This window comes from Bos taurus, chromosome 14 (assembly GCF_002263795.3).
Source record: "Bos taurus isolate L1 Dominette 01449 registration number 42190680 breed Hereford chromosome 14, ARS-UCD2.0, whole genome shotgun sequence".
Classification (NCBI taxonomy): domain Eukaryota; kingdom Metazoa; phylum Chordata; class Mammalia; order Artiodactyla; family Bovidae; genus Bos; species Bos taurus.
The window spans coordinates 10,630,971-10,648,641 of NC_037341.1; the positions used below are offsets into that span (position 1 = coordinate 10,630,971).

At 51.9% G+C, this 17,671-nt stretch overlaps 1 protein-coding gene across 6 annotated transcripts in view; it reads left to right on the forward strand.

The window, feature by feature from the left end:
* The first annotated feature begins 408 nt into the window (after window positions 1-408).
* CYRIB (CYFIP related Rac1 interactor B) overlaps window positions 409-17,671 on the forward strand; it is a 147,762-nt gene continuing 130,499 nt past the window's right edge. For 3 of the 6 annotated variants that reach the window (XM_059893175.1, XM_059893180.1, XM_059893179.1), the window contains exon 1: window positions 409-485. The gene's annotated coding sequence lies outside the window, so the exon portion shown is untranslated. Of the gene's footprint in view, window positions 5,823-5,933; window positions 6,044-17,671 lie in introns of all 6 variants that reach the window. The other 3 variants (XM_059893173.1, XM_059893172.1, NM_001046047.2) reach the window with 3 other exon arrangements.

Here is a 17,671-nt window from a genome sequence, read left to right on the forward strand (position 1 = left end):
CCCCCCACCCCCGGCCCCCAGCGCCCCCCACGCGGCCGCTCGGCCGCCTGCCGCGACATGCCCAAGGTCACCCCGGGCCCCGGCCCGGACCCCCGCCCCCGCCGCCGGGTTTTGGGGTGGGGGCCGGCGCGGGGCGGTCCCGGGGCGCCGCGCGCGCTGACGCCCGGCCCAGCGATGCGGCGGGGATGGGGCGGCGTCGGCGGGCGTCCTCCTTTTGTGCGAGCGCCGGCGGCTCGGCTTCTCGAAGGTAAACGGCGTTTCCTCTTCCTCCTCGACGCGTCTCTTCCTTTTATAGTTATTTCTCGCCTGGCGCTCTCCGGGGCCGCTGCTGCTGCTGCTGCTGCTGCTGTGCCGGCGCGGCGGGGGCCGCTCGCAAACCTGCGGCGGTGACGTGAAACCCGCCAACCCGGAAACGGCGGCGGCGGCGCCCGAGGCTCCTGCGCGCCCGCGCCCGCGCTCCCCTCGCCGCTCGCCCGGGCCGCCAGGTACGTGCCCCGGGCTCCGCCGGCGCCGCCGCCCGGGCCGCCCGGCTGGTCCGCGCGCGCCCTGCGAGCCGACCTGCCCCCGGGGAGGGCGTGGGGTGCGGGGCGCGCGCGTGATGGTTGCGGGGAGGGGAAGGGATGCGATCCGGGCCGCGCCGGGCGTCCTGCGGTTAGGAGTAGGGGCGCCGCGAGGGTTGGGGGCTCGGCGCGGGGCGGGGACGGGGCTCCCGGAGGATGCGCCTCGGGTGGGCTGCGGAGGGCGGACGCGAGGGGCGCACTCCGCGGGGCCGCCGCCCGGGTCCACCCAGCTGCGGGGAACGCGCGGCGGCGCCCGGAGGGAGGGGGTACCCGGGGTGACTGCTCCCCGGCGGACCCCTTCTGAGAGCCAGATGAGGGCGCAGGGTCTGACCCCGGGCGCCTTGCACCCCCTCTCCCAGCTAACTTCCACTGTGGGCTTGGAAGGCCAGTCTTTTAGAATTGAGGAACTGGAGGGGGTGAACAAAATCTCCATTGGCTTCAAGACTTCCTCCTGGGGTAACCACCCGCCCGTGTTTAAAGAGGGCTTTTTCTGTGCTCTTTATCTTTTAATCTTTTTTTTTTTTTTTTAATGGAAGTTAACGGGTGGATGCCCTTGCAGCCTACAGGGCTTTCCTGGGGCTGCGCACACACACCGTGGGTCTCGAACCTGTACGTCCTGTGTGGCGGGGAGGTGGGGGCAGGGTGGGTGGGGGGGAGGAAAGAGGAACCGAGGACTTCCCTTACTGGAGCCCAGGGGGGCGGGCTTTGATCCTCACCCTGCCGCAGAAATGGAGCTGGTGGGGGAGGGCTTGAGCGGGAAGGAGGCCCCGCCGGGGAGTGTCACGAGGACTTTGTACCTGGGTTTAATTCTTGCTTGGCCACTTGCTAGCTGTGTGACCTTGGGCACGTCGCTTGCCCTCTCTGAGTCTTAGGCGCCTGTCTCTAAAACGGGTTGCTCTGAGTTGGGCCTCCAGCAAGTGAGCGTGAGTTTCTTGGCCTGGCGAGGGCGCAGGGATGGGAAGTGTCATTGTCAGTCCCCTTTCATTTTTGCATCCCCACCGCCTGGAAAGGGGGCCTGGGGCACATAGATATCCGTGCAGGGAATAGGTGGATGTGAATTTTGAGGAGTGAGTGAGTGGCCAGGTGTGGTTCCACGTTTTGGCCTCCTTGCCCCGTAACAGCCTCTCCACAGTTTCCAGAGAGCCACGTTTTGCCACCTGGGATATTTGTAATCCACCCCCTACCCAAGAAGGATTATCCTGTGAAAATATTGACTCCTTATGAAAAGGAACTTAAACTCTGAGCCTCTCCTCTTCTTGGAAGATTGCATTTGGTGGAAATGAAAAGGAATCATCATTTTGATTGCCACTGCCAGATGACTGGCTGGGGCGGGCTGCCAGTGCTGACAGCTGGGCTGACTTCCCAGGCCTGGGGGTTCCTGTAAACGTGGTGGGTTTTCTTCTAGGTGGGGCATGCAGAAGTGGTCAGCTGGCCTGAGTTTTCTTGGCGAGGCAGGTTGTAATTTACATTATCTGGATGCTTGCTAAACTTTAGGCATGGGGAGGGGCAAAGCATGTGTGCTGAAGGAGGCTAGGTTGTTCTTATACAGGGGTACTTGGAAGTGGCCTTCAGATAAAGATTCAGGATGTGTTTCTGCATGTCCTTTGGGAGATTTTCAGATAATTTTGCTTTCTCTGACAGCCATTCCTTCTCTTCATTTCTCAGTTCCCACAGGCCTGTGTGCATCTCTCTTAGGATCCTTAGCTATGCTTTTTTTTTTTCTTTTTCCCAACTTCTGGAGGGTAGGAGATGAACTCGAGTGCGGCTGTTATTTTAAGAGGCAAGAGCAGGCACCTCTGTGCAGTGGCCAGCTGCAGTTTAAGCTCACACAGGTTCATTTTGAAGAAGTAGAGTGGCCACAGTTACCTATGAAGTAGAGATTTTATTTTCATCTTACGACTCAGAAAAAGTATAGGACTTGGCCCGAGACCCTCAGCCAATGAGGCCACAGATTCAAGGTCATCACTCCGGTCTTCCATTCGCTGAGCTCCCCCTCTCTTTCCCGTGGACCGTGCTCCCACCTGAAGGGCCTTTGTGGTTCCCCTGGTGCCTGGCAGGCTGTCTGGCATATGCTGGTGTCCAGTATTTTTTTGTTTTTGTTTTTGACAGAATGAACAAAAGAGTGATGGTTTCTCCTTCGCTCTTTGTGGAAGTTCAGTCTTTCTCCACCTTAAGGTCAACGCACTGGCCTGTAGGTGACCTTGACATTGTTCTTTGGCCGTTCCTCCCCAGTGCGTCTTGGTTCCCCATCATGGAATCCCAGTCTCTGTTCTTACTTCAGGACCTAGAGCCTGTGACAGGAGGGACTCCTGAAGAGACCACTGTCCTGTGACTTCAGCGGTCTGGGACTTGGCTGTCTCCAGCAAAACCATCTTGCAACGAGCATTGTGGAGACAGTGTTGTGTCAGTGAAAAATTCAGCTTTAAAACTGACCCACTTTAGCTTGGCGCTGGCTTGAAGCCTTGGACAAATCACAACCTTCTTGGAGCTTCCTTTTCCTCGTCTCTGCCCCATCTCATCTAGTTCACTGGCCTCCTAAACAGGATCCAGAGTCATAGCTCAGTGTCCCCTCTTACTGCCCCTGTGCACGTCACCACGTTTCTTCCCCGCTCAGTGCCTCAGTGTTCTCATTTGTAAAATGGGATGGTTTTGTAGTTGTGTGCATGAAGCTCTCGGCCCAGGCCCCCAGTAAATGGCCATCATTGTAAATAATTGTTATTATCAACAGCAGCAGTAATGATCCTTCACTAGAGAGAGCATAAGCATCTCAAAGGCTAGACCCATCTCTCTTCTTTAACTTGTATTGGAGCTTCTGGAGAGAAGGAAATTGAGGGAGGGGTGGGAGAAGGGTGGATTTTATTCTTTTTCTCCTCCTCTGGGGCACTTAGTAAAGACTCCTCTTTTTTATCCATCCCTGAGGGTAAAAAATTCTTTTGTTCTCTCTTTCTCATAAAGTGAGCTTTCCGTGTGTTTATGACTCTCATTTCATATCTTCTTATAACCTTTGCATCCACTCCTTCCAGATTTCATCTGAGACTCGATACCCCTGGATTCTCAATGGGCAAAGTTCTGTTGCACTGTGGAACTTTGGGAGTTAAGTCTTTGACAGTCTTGAAAGGGGTGATTGGCCTCACCAGGTTGAAAGGAAGATAGTAACTTTGTAACCAAGGATGCATGAGGTTAACTCCATTCTCTATTCTCTCTCATCCTTTTCTACTTCAAAGGCAGTGTGGGTTTGGGTTTGAAGGCCTCAGTGTCTTGCTGTCCATCCTGGTTCTGCTGCTTGCTAGCTCTGTGACCTTGGGCAAGATACTTCTTCTTTCTCTGGGCCTTCTTCATCTTTCAAATGAGGAATTATAATCGCCGCCTGGAAAGGTTGTTGTGGTGATCAATGCAGAAGTGCTCTGGGGAGTCTCCCAGCGCATAGTAGGTGTTCAGTATATATCAATTACTTTCCCACCGTCCCTGGGCTCTTTCTGTCTGGGCCCCAGTCCCATCGTCATGTCCCTCTGTTAACAGGGCTTCAGTTCCCACTGGGGATCAAGTCCTTGGCTTACAGCTTCTTCCTAGATTCAAGTCTTCATGCTTTCCCAAACCACTTGTTGGCTGGCCACAGGATGGTGTTTCCCCTGAATGAAGAGATCCTTGTACCAGAGCCGGTCAAGGAGAGTAAACTGAGGGCTCATTGAGTTGATGTTCTGTCCCATTGATTTTTCCTCCCTCCACCCCCAACTCCTTTTCAAAGGCTTACACGTTACCATCTGCCCCAGGGAAAGGAGACGTTGTGTTCATAAATTCATAAATAATCGAAGTCTCTGAGGAGGTTTGTTTATAGAAGTGACGCTGAGAATGATTTTTTTAATAAATATTTAGGATAATCTGAAGCCATTAGAGGAATCGCAGGGTTTATTAAAAATAAAACCTGAAAGTGTGTTTTGGAAGGATTCCTTTTCTTTTGAAGTTGAGTAAATGTCAAGAGTAGAAAATAAAGGAAGAACATTTTCTGAGCGTGGATGCAGGGCCCGCGAGGGGGCCAGTGGGTTGCTGGTCTGTTTGTCTCTGTGTTAAATATTGGCTGCCATGCAGTCATCTGCTTTTGGGAGTTGTGGGGGGAGGGGAGCCGGGGGGTAGCCTCATCCACAGAACTGAGGGAGGGGCTGCAACATTTTGAAGCCGCTGGGCTTCCTTGAGACTCAGGGGCCCAGTGGGTCACACCTGGCAGGAGTCACCCTGGGGGGCTGCACGTTTCAGATCCTGCTTGTGAGTCAGCTGCTGGCTTCTCGAAGGTGAAGCTGCTGGCTCCTAAGGTGAATGTCCTTTGGTAACTGTGTGTGTGCTTAGTCGCTCAGTCGTGTCCAGCTCTTTGTGATCTTATGGATTGTGGCCACCAGGCTCCTTTCTGTCTGTGAGATTTTCCAGGCAAGAATACTGGAGTGGATTTCCATTTCCTCCTCCAGGGGACCTTCTCGACCCAGGGATGGAACCTGGCTCTTCTGCATCGGCAGGCGGGTTCTTTATCCCTGGCCCCACCAGGGAAACCCTTGGTACATTTAGTGAGCTACATTTTAGGGATCCCTGTTAAGGCCCACACGTCTGGAGGCATCTAGGTGGTGAAATCAAGGGCTGTGGGGAAGGGGCATGTCAGAGCTGGGGGGAACCTTGCAGCACGTCCCATACTGGAGTATATGAGTCCTCCAAATCCACTGAGGATTCCCTTGAAGAGTCAGATGGGCAGAGAGCCTGCATTTCTGACACTTCCCCACATGATGCTCAGCGTTGTGGACCACGCCTTGAGTAGGGAGAGCTTGGAGGTCCCTACCCTCTCATTCACTTGGGACCCAACCAACACTGAGAATGCGAATTGGAATGTGACCCTGGAGGCTGCCGGCAGCTGATGGCTTAGTTAGTGGAGGAAGCAGACGTGCCCCAAGTCATACGATAAGAAGACGGTGGGGACCTGAAGGTAGTGTGGAGAAGAGCCCTCCTTCTCCCACCCGGAGGTGCTCTGTGGCCCAGCAGGGAGTCGGGGAGGGAAGACAGGGAGGCAGGGTGAGTGTGGCAGCCTTCACACGTGATGCTGTTGGGAAGGACTGAGCGGGAACCGTGTGCTCAGAGTTGCGGGAACCGCGTGCTCAGAGTTGCAGGGGCCCCGTACTATTAATTAAACCAATGAGGGAACTGGGATCCGCAGGGGGAAGTGTCTTGCCCAAGAGGCAAACGCAGGACCGGAACCCAGGTCTCCTGGCTCCCGAGCATCTGCCCGTGAGTACCCTGGGGCTGCCTTAGTGCTGGGCTCTGAGGCCAAGGGGGGTGGTGGCTGGACATCCTTCCCCGGCATGGAAGATATCTCTGTTCCTGACCTTCCTTGGGCAGGGGAGCAAGCCCTTAAACCCACAGTGGAAAAGAAGATCCAACAAGGGAAAAGTGAAGGCTTTGAAGTCGCACAGCCTGGCAGAGACACGTGGCCTCCTCTCCCCTCCTCGGTGAGCATCCTCAGACCAGGATGGGGAGGAACAGTGCCACAGTCCTGCAGAGGAGGTGAGGATGGGAAGAGGCTAGGGCAGCAAGAGCAGAAAAGCTCCATCCTTGGCTCACTTGCTCAAGTAGTCTACTGGGATGGGCCCTGTCTGGCCACTTGGAGTTCTCTGGAATTTAAACCCAGCGCCCACTCAGCAAATACTGCTGGACTGTGGAGCTGAGGTGCCCTGGCCCTGCTGCGCAGTAGCTGTGTGACCTTGCTGAGCCAGAACCGCCTGGGACAGAGCTGGGCTGGTAACACCTCCTCTCAGGGTTGTTTGGAGGGCTAAATGATGATGTCTGGACAAGCTGCTAGCCTAGTGCCTGGTATCAATAGAAAGACTCCAAGAAGACACCCCCTCCCTGCAAGGACGTAGTCACAGCTGGGCAGGAACTGCTTTGTCCAGTGCTGATTTCAGGTCAGGACTGTAACCTTCTGGCGTATCCATGGGATATGGATTTGATAGGAGGGCAAGTATTTCTTTTTGTTTTGTTTAATCTTTTGGCTGTACCGTGCAGCATGTGGGATCTTATTCCCTGACCAGGGATTGAACCTTTGCCCCCTGCACTGGAAGCAAGGAGCCTTAGCCACTGGACTTGCCAGGGAAGTCCCAAGGGCAGGTACTTCTGTAAGATACTTTCAAACTGCTGTAGTGCCTTAATGCAAAACCGAGAGTTTGGCACCTCTGGGGTTGTCCTTTGAAAGGGGAAAGAGCCATGGACCTCGCGACCTGGTACCTCTTGGTTCACTCACGACTCCCTGAGTGTGGAGTCATCTGCAAACTGCCTCACGTGCCCCGGCACCCCAGGGCCAGTTGTGCAGTTTGCTGTGGCTCTTCAGTGGGAGCCTGGCTGCCTCTGCCTGGCGTAGGGCCTGGCACCTCACAGGTGCTTAGGAATCAAGTCCCTTGTCTGGTCTCAGCCTCAGGGACTGCCATCTGCTGGGACTCAGGGAGGAGGAGCGAGCAGCCCAGCAGAGGTCTCCACTGCCAGCTTGTGTGCTGGCCTGGCCCCAGCTTTGCTCAAAACCAGAGGTGAAGTAAAATACAGAAGACAGCAAGGAAGTGAAACTTGGCCAATAACATCCTAAAATGTCTGCCCTGCTCCCCTGAACCCTAGTTCTGTGCACTTCCCTGAGCTCCGAGGGGCCCCAGGGACAACCAGCGGGTACCTGTAGATCCAGCAGGCCGTGAACCGAAGCGGAGAGGTATTTCATAGTCTTTTCCGAACATGCCTTCATAGCTATTGGGTGTTCAGTTCACTGTGGAGAAAGCAGATCCCTCCTGCTCTTCAACAGGGGTCACTAAGTGAGTACCTACTATGTGCTGGGCCCCGGGATGGGTCCATGGAGGGAATAAATGCTCTGTGTCCCCCGGCCACCCCACACAAGTCTGTAAGGGCCTGAGCAGCTTAAGAAGGCAGGGTTTGGATTGTTTCCTTGGGCTCATCAGAACCCAGCCCCTCCAAGCCCACCCTGTCCTTCAGGAATCGGAGAGGCTCTCTAGCTGGGTTTGGGGGTGGGCATCAGAGGACAGAGCAGTGGGGTGATTGCAGGGGCGGGGAGGGGAGCGCGGGAGGTGGGGAGCGAGACAGCGTCTCCGACACTTGGTGTGGCATTTATGGCCCAGGCAAGGACCTCCCGGGTGACAGGGCTCCTGTAAATTCACATGGGTGGGTTTGTGATTTTGGGCTTTTGGGGTCTTTTGGTCTCCCTTGTGATGACAACAGCTCTCCCTTATTGAGCATGGACAATGTATACTTTGCAGGTGGTGGTTCTTACCTTCACAGTAACTTTGCGAGTTAGGTCATATTATCTCCACCTTCTAGAGGAGGAAACAGAGAACACTTAGAGGTTAATCATAGGCAGAGCTGGAATTCAAAGCACTATCTCTGCCAGCTTCACTGTCACCTACTGTTGTTGTTTTTTAAAGTTTTATTTGTTTATTATTTTTGGCTGTGCTGGGTCTTCATTGCTGTGTGAGGGCTTTCTCTGGTTGCAGCGAGGGGGGCTGCCCCGTGTGCAGGCTTCTCATTGCGCTGGCTTCTCTGGTGGGGCACAGGCTCTAGGGCGAGCAGGCTTCAGTCGCTGTAGTGGATGGGCTCAGCAGTCACGGCACACGGCCTTAGTTGTTGCTCGGCGTGTGAAACCTTCCCGGACCTGGGATTGAACCTATGTCCCCTGCGTTGGCAGGGGGATTCTTAACCACTGGACCACCAGGGAAGTCCCCACCTACTGTTTCTTCTGAGTGTACCTCGAGCATAACGAAAGTCCTACAAAGGGAGTTGTCTTCTAGGGAGCAGGCTGCTGCGGCTGGATGCTGTTTGGTGTTGCTGGAAGACAGAGGTGGTTTTCTAAGGGAATGTCGCCTTGTTCTAGGCACCCTGCCAACCATCACTGGTGAGAGCTACCTTCTGTGAACTTGTCAGCCCAGGAAGTTGAGGATTTATAAATTGCTCTTACAATTATAGATTACTTGGGCTTATTTGAATAGTGAGATTTTTGGTAAATTTCAGTGTGAAATTGACTTGTGCTATTAACACACTTCTTGTTGCATTTGCTGTTGGGACGTGTGGCACATTCCTCTGTCCATATGCACCCCCCACAAGACAAAGATCTGGGTGAAGGAAGTGTGCTGTGGGTTCAGGCTTTGGGGTAGATGGTCGAATAGGAAAGGAAAGCCCCGGTTTTGGAGCCTGGGTCATTGTAGACTTGAGACAATAAGGTGGGTACCAGATGAATTGCTTGCTCATGGTAGTCCCACACTCCCATCCATTTTCAGTGTGTGAATTTGCCAGAATAGTCTATGCCTGTGTTTCCTTTTCCCCAGTATTTCTTTTATCTAACTATAAATTGGGTATGTTTAAGCTTCCTGGGTGGGAGAATCAAGAGTCCACATTTTCTTTTTTTTTAAATTATTTATTTATTTATTTATGGCTGTTCTGGGTCTTTGTTGCTGTGTGTGGGTTTTCTCTAGTTGCAGTGAGTGAGGGCTACTCTTAGATGCAGCGCCTGGGCTTCTTGCTGAGGTGGCTTCTGTTGTTGCAGAGCACAGGCTCTAGGCACGCGAGCTCAGTAGTTGTGGTACGTGGCCTCAGTTGCCCCGAGGCATGTGGAATCTTCCCAGATGAGGGATCAAACCCGTCGCCTGCATTGGCAGTCGGATTCTTATCTACTGTACCGCCAGGGAAGTCCAGGAATCCACATTTTAAAACACACAGTCTCAGATAATTCTGATGCCTTGTCACCCAGTTAGAGGAACCCCCACGTAGCAGAATCTTTTGCCTGAATACCACCTGATTCTAACTGCTGGGGGTGGGGCAGTTGGTGTTAGATGGAAAGGACATTGGAGATCACCTAGTCCCATCCTTCTCGGGCTTTTTCAGGCCACCACCCATGCAGGAAAACAGAATTTGTAAGCCTGGGTTGGGCAGTGAAAGAGGAAGCATCTCTTGCCTGGAGGTGGCTGACCCCAGGGCCACCCGCCCCAAGTGCTGAGGAGGTCACTATCTCAACACAGCGTAACCTCATCTAGGAAGCTCTGATTCTCATCCAGGGTGGGAACTTGTTCAGACAGCCCGTGAAGGCCCAGAGAGATGATATGAGTTGCCCAGAGTCGCACAGGAACATGGAAGTCATCTGCACCACTCACTGAAAGAATGAGCCATCAGACCAGGGAGGTGAAAGCCCCACATGGCCAGCTCATGGCCCAACAAGGAGTTCTTGTGACCAGACAGCCTGTCCTTGGCAAGTGGCCACGGTGCAGAGCCACGGTGGCCTTCCCAGTGCTTACCAGCCTTGGAGGCCCAGTTTCCTGTTCTAACCCGAAACTGATTTTCTGCTAGTTCCTATCAGACAGACACACCCTTCAAGACTCAAAAGCACCAAAGGAGAAAAAAACATAAGAGTCACATCTCAGTCATGAAGTCCAGGAGTCAACCCAGCAGGCAGAACTCCGTGGTGAATTAGGAGACAGTCTCAGGAGAATTTGCCCCGAAGGATCGTTTGCACACTTGTGATTTTGTATATGTGATGCTGTGCAGTAACCCGTGTGTGTGAACATATCATGCAAACAGTAGTGTATAGTTGTACACAATGTGTAATATCCCCAAAATAAATACACATAAAGAGGCAAAGTACACTTTCATTCAAGTTTCTTAAAAAAAAAATGTGGCCCTTTGAGCATAGTTGGATATACGATTGAGTACAGTTGAATATGGCTAATTAAATGAACATGAGGTACACTTCCATTGTACCTTATGATAGATTGAGAACGTGTAGATGTCCTGACCCAGTGGCACTCCACGTATTACACGTATATGTTCATAATTAATTATTCTAGGGGTCTCGCCGGCTTGAGTGCTGTTAACTTTGGAGAGTTTTAGGGGGTCCAGCTGCACTGTGGGAGACCCAGTAGATGGGAAGGACACAACTTCTGGCCTAGTGGAGCCTGAATCAGTGTTTTGTTTTTTGTTACTGTGAGGCCTTTTCTCTGTTTGCAGTGAGCAGGGGGGTACTCTTCTACTTGCGGTGCATGGACTTCTAATTGCGGTGGCTTCTCTTGTTGCTGAGCACAGGCTCTAGGCACTCGGGCTCAGTAGTTGTGGCTTGTAGGCTTAGTTGCTTCACGGCATGTGGAATCTTCGCGGGGCAGGGATCAAACCTGTGTCCCCTGCATTGGCAGGTGAGTTCTTATCTACTGAGCCACCAGGGAAGCCCACGTCTGTGGTTGAGCACCCCATCCTGGAGTTGATCTGACAGGGTGTCCTGGGCCCTAGGGGGCTCCGACCTTCAGAGATGACCCCACCACCTTAAGGCCCTTCTCCCTCCCCCCAGTGGAACTCTCTCTTTCCCAAGTGGTGTTTCTCAAAGTTTCAGTGGTGAAATGCAGAGGAAGTGTAGAAAAGCGAATTTGCATATTTCTGACTTCACCCTTGCCCTCTCCCTCTCAGAAGTAAATGAGGACTAGTCGAGGGGTGTGACCTTTTGAATGTCCCGTCACCCTCTTCCCCCAGGGACCCTCCCCCCTTCCAGGATCATGGCTGGGGATGGGATTGAAAAATGCTTCTCTCCAGCTAAACTGATCTTCGTCTCAAGACCTCAGACATTTAAAACGCAAAGAAAAGGAACCTGATCTCTTGTTCCTGATCATATTAAGTGGGGCAGGAGGGAGGGTTTGATTCCACCTTCGAGCTTATTCTCCTGTGTGTTACGGGGTGCCACTCAATCAGAGCGGGGGTGGGGAGGTCAAATAGCACCTGAGATGCACCTGCTGACGTGCAGAGACTGGAATGTTCCTAAGAGCTCGTTCAGGAGAAAACCCAGTGGATGCCCTGTCACCCTGCCTGGATGTCTGGGAGCCGTGTCATCCTGCGAAGGCAGGTGTATCTTCTTGCTAGTGGCCAGCTGGGTCCTTCCTTTATCAACCTTTCTGGGCAATCATGGCAATTTATTTTTATTTTTTACATAATTTGATTTATTGGTTTGCTGAATCTTCGTCGCTGCGGGATTTTCTCTACTTGCGGCGATCGGGGGCTACTCTCTGGGTACAGTGCTTGGTCTTCTCAATACTGTGGCTTCTCTTGTTGTGGCTCACGGGCTTGGTTGCTCCACGGCATGTGGGATCTTCCCAGATCAGGGATTGAACCCATGTACCCCGTATTGGCAGGCGGATTCTTTATCACTGAGCCACCAGGGAAGCCCAACAGCTATTTGTTGAGTGTCCAGAAAAGCCCTTGTTTTTTCCACTCCCTTCCTCCTCTCTTCTCCTGTTGGGCCCGGTACCTTCCAGAGGAAGCGAAAGGTGAATCAGGCAGTTGTACTGCTCTGTCCAGATGAAAGGAGCTCCTGCTGCTCGCTGAACCCTGAGCCGCAGAGCTGAGTCACGCTGGTTCCTCATCCTCGCCCTTTCGAGAGTCAGGACTAGAACAGAACAGCTAAAAAGCCGGTGGTGGGAGAGGTTTCTGCCTGGGCCTGTCATCTCATTTAATCCTTATCAGCCAGGAGATGTAGTTCAGCTTCTAACGGGTGGCCTATCGGGTGTTCAGTTCAGTTCAGTCACTCAGTCGTGTCCGACTCTTTGCGACCCCATGGACCGCAGCACGCCAGGCCTCCCTGTCCATCACCAACTCCCGGAGTCTATACAAACTGAAGTTTAGTAAAAGGTTTCATCCTTGGGCAAAGCTGAAGCTCATGGCCACACCAAGGTTTTCGTTCCCTGAGGGTGTGGGTGTCGTCTGCCGCCGAGAGGGCGGGAGGCACTGGGAACCCGCAGCTGGGCGCAGGGCTCTGCCTCTGCTGTGTGAGCAGCCCTGCCAGCTGCTTCACGCCACTTCCCTTCTCTGTGGCAGAGGTGTCATGGAGCATCCTTCTAGGAGGAGGAAGCCGGGAGTGGGACAGGCTGCCACCTCCCTGTGTCCCTCTCCTGAGGGCCACACTCTGGGGGTGCTGTCACCCTGTCCTCCCAGGAGGCCCTGGCTGCTCTCTGGACTGCGGGGAGGGGTCTGTCCTAGGTCTGCCCTGCTCTCCCGACCCATCTCCCTTTCCTGTCCACACCCCACGCCCCCCGCAAGCCTCCCAGCCTGGGTTGAGCCCTCCCTGGGAGAATAGTTGAGAGCTGACTGGAGGAACAGGCCTCTGTGAGTAGATGCACTGGGGAAAAAAGCCTCCGTCCAAGTTTGAGCCCAGCTGAGTGTTGTTGGCGCTGAATTAAAGATGAGCCTCCTGGCTCTCTGTTCTGCTTCGCATTGACCAAACACCGTGTCTTGAACCTTAAAAATAAAAAAAAAACAAGGCAGGGAAAGAAGTCAGAAAGGGGCTGTTATGACAGAAAATAAAGGCTAAAGTCTAATAACAGTACCTTATAGCGGTGGAGTGCTTTGAGTTCATGTTGTGGCCGCTAAGCATCACCGAGCCCAAGAACTGGACCTTTTCCTCTTTGAGGTCTGCAGGTCAGGCTTCACTGTAGCCCTCAATCCAAGAGTGTTTGTAGAATGAGTGCATTTTTTTTTTCCCCAGAGAATTGAAGCCCAGAGAGGTTGAGTGATTTGCCTGGGGCTGCACAGCTGGGAAAGGCCAAAGTTGGAACTCAGTCTTAGTCCTGGCTTTTCTTAAGCTCCAGTTGGTGGCCTCCTCACAGATGCGCTTCAGGCTAGCAGGGAATTCAGAAGTCAGAAGACACACCTAATGAATGAAAAGGGCATTTACTGAGGGCTCATCCATCCTTTAGGGCTTCCTAGGTGGCTTAGTGGTAAAGAATCCACCTGCCAGTTCAGGAGATGCAGAAGACTTGAGTTTGATCCCTGGGTCAGAAAGATCCCCTGAAGGAGGAAATGGCAACCCACCCCAGTATTCTTGCCTGGGAAATTCCATAGAGGAACTAGCAGGCTACAGTCCATGGAGTTGCAAAGAGTCAGACACGACTGAGTGTGTGCGCGCGCATGCACGCACGCACGCGCACACACACACACACACACACATTTTGTTCCTTAAGCTGAGTGGTGGGCACAAGAGGTGGTTTTATTCTTTTTTTTTTTTTTAACATCTGAAATAATGCAGATTAAAGCTTTTAAAATAAAGTTTCAAGCCAGAGGTGATTTGAAGATGCTATCTTGGGAGGGTCTACAGCCAGTTGAGGGGAAGTTCCTCTTCTCTGTGCATCTAGCCATATAAGGACTGGGCTCGCACACTCAGGACATGCTGAACTGAACTGCCTGGACAGTCTGAGCCAGGCTTTGTAGACAAGGTGACAGTTTGAATTTTAAAGGCCACTGCTCGGAAAAGCATTTCAGACAAAGGGAACAGCATGTGCAAAAGGCAGCAGCACTCAAGGAGCTATAGGCAAAGGCGTGGATTGGCTCAGCTTAGGAGCCATCCTTCAGTGTGTTTTCCTCTTGATCATTTATACTCAGAGTGGCTCAGAATCCTGATGCTGGGAAAGATAGAAGGTAAGAGGAGAAGGGGGCAACAGAGAATGAGATGGTTGGATGGCATCACTGACTCAGTGGATGTGAGTTTTGAGCAAACTCCAGAAGATAGTGAAGGGCAGGGAAGCCTGGCAGGCTGCAGTTCATGAGGTCACAAAGTGTCAGATAGATTTAGCAACTAAACAATGAATTTATACTCAGAATGGCTGAGAATCCAGGTTGGTGTAGAGCTGATGGATGGACTCTGCTCTGGTATGGAAACCAAGTCAGTTTGCTAAGAGCACTTTGATATTTATCAGGACCTTAGCTTTAAGAGAGGTTGGTCCCAGCCCGAGGAGGTTTGCTTCAGCTTCAAATGCACGAAGTCGTTGATAAACGGAGACTCTGATAGAGGACCTGGACCAGCAGAGAGTAAATGCTGGTGAGAAAGATCATCTTTTATAGAAAAAGAGCCAAAGTTGCCATTGTCTGACACTAAGGACTCATCTGGGAAACTGCTGTGTGCCCTGGGGAAGGGGTGGAGGCAGAAGGGCCCATCTTTCTGTTTAGTAGCTTGGGGAATCATGTATTAATATATTCAAGATCGTTTTCTTTGAAAACATCTCAAAGCCAATGAAACTCCCTGGGGAGCCAGATTAAAGCAGTGATGGGGAATTTCATCAGCACTTAATCAAAGACATTGACTGTTTTCTGGGCCTCATCGGTGACTCTCCCATTGTTGACTTTAACTGTGGAAACGTGTTCATTAGCATTTTATTCGGGCTGGCCCAGGGTGTCAGCCTTATTGTGCCCACTTTGATCTCTGGGATGTCATCAACTTTCCAGGGGGATCCTTGGGCTCCTGGCCATCTCTGCCACTCATGTTCAAATTCAGGCCAGACTTGCACCCAGATTTCAGAGGAGAGGTCCTTCTCCACATCCCTGATTCCTGCCTGGGTTGAGGAGAACGGTTTGTGGGCAGCTGTCATTGGAAGGGACCTTAGCCAGTGTCTGGTGTCGTGGTTAGATGAGACTGAAGCCTCCAGATGACAGTGAACATTCTGATGGTCTCAGCTTCTGAGCTTCATTCAGTTCGGTTGCTCAGTTCTGTCCAACTCTTTGCGACCCCATAGACTGCAGCACGCCCGGCTTCCCTGTCCATCACTAACTCCCAGAACTTGCTCAAACTCATGTCCATTGAGGCAGTGATGCCATTCAACCATCTCATCCTCTGTTGTCCCCTTCTCCTGCCTTCAATCTTCTCAGCGTCAGGGTCTTTTCCAATGAGTCAACTCTTCGCATGAGGTGGCCAAAGTATTGGCGCTTCAGCTTCAGCATCCGTCCTTCCAATGAATATTCAGGACTGATTTCCTTTAGAATGGACTGGTTGGATCTCCTTGCAGAGCTTCATTAAGTGCCTCTTTTAATCTAACAGAGACTGGGGCTTCCAAGGTGCCTCGGTGAGAAAAGATCCTCCTGCCAGTGCTGGAGACGCAAGAGACGCAGATTCGATCCCTGGGTCAGGAATATCCCTTGGAGAAGGAAATGGCACCCACTCCAGTATTCTTGCCTGGAGAATTCCATGGACAGAGAAGCCTGGCGAGCTGCAATCCATGGGGTCGCAGAGAGTCAGACATGATTGAGCCCACACACAGTCCCCAGTGAAGCTGCAAGTCCACAGGATTTTTAAATGCAGTCTTGTCGAGCTGTGTGACAACCTCGTGGTAGAAGATGGGGAGGGGTGAGGCAGGAAGAGCTGCGTGGTCCAGAGCAACTTAGTCTGACTCTCCCACCGGGGACCAATTAATTCAGCAGGAAGTTATGGTTTACATTTTGCCCTGGAAACTCAGGCTCTGCACACATTTCTGGACCTTGGCCCTCAGAGCATCCTCCCCGCAAGTTTTGTTTAATCACGGTCATGGTTGAAAACTCCCAGCATTCTTCCCCCTGATTTTATTAGTTAGTCCTTACCCACATTTCATCTGCTTTCTCTTAAACATTTTTTTGGGGTCTGTGTTTATAGACCTTGAGTAAACACACATCCTTGACTTTAATTAGGAAGCCAGCAATGGCCAGCAAAGGGGGCTCATTCTATTTGTACTGTGACTGTTGAAAGAGTAAGACAGGGGATCCCCTAGTAGCTAGTAGAGATACCTGGGGATTAAGAATTATGTGGTCTCCCTGTCCCCCAGCAGATCAGGTGCTGTGAGTCAGTTTGCATCACATTGACATTACCTGCAATAGATCACCTGAGGTTACCTTTGATCCATTCATTTATTCACCAGAGGGACACCACCTTTCTGTAACACCATCACACCTTAGCGGGCAGCAGCGATTTTTGCCTGTGTTGACTCCTGCTTCTTCACCTCTAGAGCGTCCCGTGGGTGTTCAGTAAATATTTGTGTAATGAATAAATGAGTACCCGACATTCCATCATTAGAAATCCGTTTCTTTGTTTTAATCACAGACTCCTCTCTCCTTGTATCTTAGAACAGTGCTCTGGGGAGGGTGAAGAGTACTGCAGGTGCCAACAACAAGCTGGTCACAGGAGGGCAGATGAAACTGTGACCGCTGGGGACGAAGTGAGCCAGCGGCTGCCTGGGGTGTCCAGTCGGTCTGGAAACTGATATGAAGAGCGTGGGATTAAGGGCTCTGCTAGTTGTATGAACAGGAATCTTGGGCAAGTCACCCAGGCCCTCTGAGACAGACTTCCTGATCTAGAAACCAAAGGGCGGAAGGATAATGCCAGACTCTTACCTAAAGAGTCAGCTTGCCCTGCCCCCTGGGTTTCAGTTTCTCCTCTATCTTCTCAGCTGTTCCCACTGGGGCTTCCTCAAGGCATTTATTCTGCCTCCACTGTGTCAGACACCATACGAGGCCCTGGGGGGGAGACGGTGGTGTCGGAGGTAGATGAGTCCTTTTTTCATCTAAGCCAGGGAACTGAAATGGAAAGAGAGGCAGCAGTGATACAGGGAGCTAGGATGAGGGATGTACAACCTGGCCAAAGAGATCTAGGAGGGCTTCCTGGACGAAGTGGCCTCCTAAAGGGTAGGGGCTGTGTTTTCTTACTCTTTAGATTCCTAGCTCTAAGCAGAGTAGCTCACACATAATAGGTATTTGGAGAATGAATGATGGATGAGCAAGTAAGTGTAACAGTGTTTTATAACCAGGAAGTGTAGAACAAGGGGCAGGTGTTGGTGTTATGGTTTGTGGAGGGTAAAGCAGGGGCACTTAGGGCAACCTTTATCTCCCAGCTTCCTGAGGACCACCTGTCGCCAAGAGCTAGGATCTCCCTTAGAGCACAGCCATCTGGGTAATGGTGTCAGCCTCTGCCTTTTGTCCCGCGACTCAGGGATGGAGACTGTCCGAGGATGGACATTTATAGCCAACTAAGTGGCCAGCAGCCCTTCATAATGGGATCTAAAGTTGGACATACAGATCTTGTTCTTGTGCTAGGTCCTAGGGCTAGTGGCTGACTCAGGAAGTAGCTCGTTGTGTGTGTGTGTGTGTGTGTGTGTGTGTGTGTGTTTATAAATGGAGTGATGCCCAGCAATTGCTAAAAAAAAGTCTTTAGCTTAGCTTATATTCAGATCACTAATTCTGCACTACATTTGCCATCCCCAGTGCAGAACTTGCTTGCTTTTTATCCTTTCCTTTAGCCAGCTGAACTTCTGGAAGCCAAGGATGATAAC